Source organism: Lipotes vexillifer, unplaced genomic scaffold (assembly GCF_000442215.2).
Source record: "Lipotes vexillifer unplaced genomic scaffold, Lipotes_vexillifer_v1.1 scaffold1207, whole genome shotgun sequence".
NCBI classification, from domain to species: domain Eukaryota; kingdom Metazoa; phylum Chordata; class Mammalia; order Artiodactyla; family Lipotidae; genus Lipotes; species Lipotes vexillifer.
In genome coordinates this window covers 826,864-831,510 of record NW_006772733.1, presented here as the reverse complement: position 1 = coordinate 831,510, position 4,647 = coordinate 826,864, and positions in this window count along the sequence as shown.

The window sequence follows — 4,647 nt, the reverse complement described above, 5'->3', positions numbered from 1 at the left end:
TGAGTCCTCTTCCTCTTTTTCTTGATGAGTCTAGCTAATTTATCAATTTTTATCTTCTCAAAGAACCAGTTTTCAGTTTTATTGATCTTAGCTATTGTTTTCTGTGTTTCTATTTCATCTATTTCTTCTCTGATCTTTATGATTTCTTTCCTTCCACTAACTTTGGGTTTTGTTTGTTCTTCTTTCTCTAGTTCCTTTAGGTGTAAGGTTAGATTGTTTATTTGAGATTTTTCTTGTTTCTTGAGGTAGGCTTCTATTGCTATAAACTTCCCTCTTAGAACTGCTTTTGCTGCATTCCAAAGGTTTGGATTGTTGTGTTTTCATTGTCATTTGTCTAGGTATTTTTTGATTTCCTCTTTGACTTCTTCAGTGGTCTCTTGGTTATTTAGTAACGTATTTTTTAGTATCCATGTGTTTGTGTTTTTTACGTTTTTTCCCCCTGTAGTTGATTTCTAATCTCATAGCGTTGTGGTCTGAAAAGATGCTTGATATGATTTCAATTTTCTTAAATTTACTGAGGCTTGATTTGTGACCCAAGATGTGATCTATACTGGAGAATGTTCTGTGTGCACTTGAGAAGAAAGTGTAATCCGCTGTTTTTGGATGGAGTGTCTTATAAATATCAATAAAAATCTATCTGGTCTATTGTGTCAGTTAAAGCTTGTGTTTCCTTATTAATTTTCTGTTTGGATGATCTGTCCATTGGTGTAAGTGAGGTGTGAAAGTCCCCCACTATATTGTGTTACTGTCGATTTCCTCTTTTATAGCTGTTAGCAGTTGCCTTATGTATTAAGGTGCTCCTATGTTGGGTGCATATATATTTATAATTGTTATATCTTCTTGGATTGATCCCTTGATCATTATGTAATGTCGTTCCTTGTCTCTTTTAACATTCTTTATTTTAAAGTCTATTTTATCTGATATGAGTATTGCTACTCCAGCTTTCTTTTGATTTCCATTTGCATGGAATATCTTTTTCCATCCCCTCACTTTCAGTCTGTATGTGTCCCTTGGTCTGAAGTGGGCCTCTTGTAGACAGCATATATATGGGTCTTGTTTTTGTATCCATTCAGCAAGCCTGTGTCTTTTGGTTGGAGCATTTAATCCATTTACGTTTAAGGTAATTATCGATATGTATGTTCCTATTACCATTTTCTAACTTGTTATGAGTTTGTTTTTTGTAGGTACTTTTCTTCTATTGTGTTTCCCACTTAGATAAGTTCGTTTAGCATTTGTTGTAGAGCTGGTTTGTTAGTGCTGAATTCTCTTAGCTTTTGCTTGTCTCTAAAGCTTGCAATTTCTCTGTCGAATCTGAATGAGATCCTTGCAGGGTAGAGTAATCTTGGTTGTAGGTTCTTCCATTTCATCACTTTAAATATATTGTGCCACTCCCTTATGACCTGTAGAGTTTCTGCTGAGAAATCAGCTGTTAATCTTCTGGGAGTTCCCTTGTATGTTATTTGTCGATTTTCCCTTGTTGCTTGCAATAATTTTTCTTTGTCTTTAATTTTTGTCGATTTGATTACTATGCGTTTCGGTGTGTTTCTCCTTGGGTTTATCCTGCCTGGGACTCTCTATGCTTCCTGGACTTGGGTGGCTATTTCCTTTCCCATGTTAGGGAAGTTTTCAACTATATTCTCGTCAAATATTTTCTAGGGTCCTTTCTCTCTTCTCCTTCCGGGACCCCTATAATGCTAATGTTATTGTGTTTAATGTTGTCCTAGAGGTCTCTTAGGCTGTCTTCATTTCTTTTCTTTCTTTTTTCTTTATTCTGTTCCATGGCAGTGAATTCCACCATTCTGTCTTCCAGGTCACTTATCCATTATTCTGCCTCAGTTTTTCTGCTATTGATTCCTTCTAGTGTAGTTTTTGTTTCAGTTATTGTATTGTTCATCTCTGTTCTTTAATTCTTCTAGGTGTTTATCCTTTAATTCTTCTAGGTCTTTGTTACACATTTCTTGCATCTTTTCGATCTTTGCCTCCATTCTTTTCCCATGGTCCTGGATCATCTTCACTCTCATTATTCTGAATTCTTTTTTCTGGAAGGTTGCCTATCTCCACTTCATTTAGTTGTTTTTCTTGGGTTTTATCTGTTCCTTCATCTGGTACATAGCCCTCTGTCTTTTCATCTTGTCTGTTTTTCTGTGAATGTGGTTTTTGTTCCACAGGCTGCAGGACTGTAGTTCTTCTTGCTTCTGCTGTCTGCCCTCTGGTGGATGAGGCTATCTAAGAGGCTTGTGCAATTTTCCTGGTGGGAGGGACTGGTGGTGGGTAGAGCTGGGTGTTGCTCTAGTGGGCAGAGCTCAGTAAAACTTTAATCAATTGTCTGTTGATGGGTGTGGCTGGGTTCCCTCCCTGTTGGTTGTTTGGCCTGAGGCGATCCAACACTGGAGCCTACCTGGCTCTCTGTGGGGCTAATGGTGGCCTCTGGGAGGGCTCATGCCAAGGAGTACTTCCCAGAACTTCTGCTGCCAGTGTCCTTGTCCCCACGGTGAGCCACAGCCAGCCCCCGCCTCTGCAGGAGACCCTCCAACACTAGCAGGTAGGTCTGGTTCAGTCTCCTATGGGGTCACTACTCCTTCCCCTGGGTCCCGACGCGCACACTACTTTGTGAGTGCCCTCCAAGAGTGGAGTCTCTGTTTCTCCCCGTCCTGTGGAAGTCCTGCAGTCAAATCCTGCTAGCCTTCAAAGTCTGATTCTCTAGGAATTCCTCCTCCCATTGCTGAACCCCCAGGTTCAGAAGCCAGATGTGGGGCTCAGAACCTTCACTCCAGTGGGTGAACTTCTGTGGTATAATTGTTTTCCAGTTTGTGAGTCACCCACCCAGCAGTTATACAATTTGATTTTATTGTGATTGTGCCCCTCCTACCATCTCACTGTGGCTTCTCCTTTGTCTTTGGATGTGGGGTATCTTTTTTGGTGAGTTCCAGTGTCTTCCTGTCGATGATTGTTCAGTAGTTAGTTGTGATTCTTGTCGGTGCTCTCACAAGAGGGAGTGAGCGCACTTCCTTCTACTCTGCCATCTTGAACTAATCAGTATCCTAAGTTCTTAATGATTACAGCTTGACATAGTTTTAGTGAGAAAACTTGGCTTTTTAAACTATGAATTTAATGTCTTTTCATTAGCAGACCTCACCTGGGTGAGGTGAGGAGGACCACTTTTGCTGTTAACCTGCCTTCCTTTTCTGGGTCCAGGGAGCTTCCTGCGATGAGGAGGCAGGAAAATACTGACCCTTGTTTTCAGGTGGATGTCGTTCTGTGCAGAGAGAATTTATTTACTTTGTGTCACTTAAGAGCATTGGTTCTCCTGTGTTTCTTCTCAGTAATAATATCTAATATTTATTTATTGCTAGATCATTCACCTAGATCATTGCATTTACTTCTTAAAACAACCTTGTGATATTTGTATGAATATCATTGGCCTCATGGTGAAATCAAACCTGATGGGGTAAAGACAGAAGTCATGCTCATAAGGGGTAAATGACTAATTTGAATGCTGGCCAATGAACCACAGAGCCTATGGGGTTTTTTGTTTTTTGTTTTTCATTCACTTAGCAAGGCATGAAAAATGTGTGTATCAGCAGAGGGGTTGTTGAATACCTGTATTCATTAAGCATATTACTTAGTATATTTTCATCCCCATTTTACACATAAGAAATAGATATGTTAACTTGTTCAAAGATCACATGGCTAACAAGAGTCAGAGCTCAGATCTGAAACAGGAAACCGCACCTTAGAGTTTGTGCCCTTGGCCACTGTACATAATACCAGGTCAAGGAGCATGTCCTAATTCCCAGGACATGCTATGTATGGCACAGGGGAATTAATCCTTCAGAGGGAATGAAGGTTACTAATCAGCTGACTGTAAGATGGGGAGATTATCTTGGATCATCCAAGTGGGCCTGACGTAATCAGAAAGGTTCTGAAAAGTGGCAGAGGGAAGCAGCAAAGGATGTCAGAGTGAGGCAGAGAAGGACTCAACCTGCTGTTGCTGAAGATAAAGGAAGGGGCTACAAGCCAAGGAATGCAGGTGACTTCTAGAAGGCGGAAAAGGTGAGGAAATGGTTTCTCCCCTAGAGCCTCCATAAAGGAATACAACCTTGCTGACATCTTGATTTTAGCCCAGTGAGACCTGTGTCAGACCTCTAACCTACAGAACTATAAGATGATAGATTTGTATTGTTTTATGCCACATAATTTGTGGTAATTTGTTAAAGCAGCAACAGTAAACTCATATAAGTGGCATTGAAGAATTTTACTCAGAGTTTGGGCACAATCAGATTTGCTGTCTTTGTGAGGCCCCTGTGTTGGCCCCGTAGAGTCTGGATTATTAAGGGGTGAGGCTGAAGGCAGAGAGATGAATTAGGAGGCTTTGCAAAGGCAAAGGCAACAGAGGTTTGGAGTCCACCGTACACCAGCGGATGTAGTTTTGTCTGTTTGGCAAAGCATCCGTGAGATGAATGTTGTGAAGTTGAAGAGAAGGAGCCAGAGCTGAGCACATCTTTAAAATGTAGGATAAAGAGCAGATACTTGTTGGAGCTAGGTGCCAGAGCAAGTAGGAGAAGGGACGGATGTTGGCCTGTGGGGATGTAAGGGTTGTGTCGGTAGGGAGAGTGTCACACTCTTTCTGATGGTATTTGGGAACAA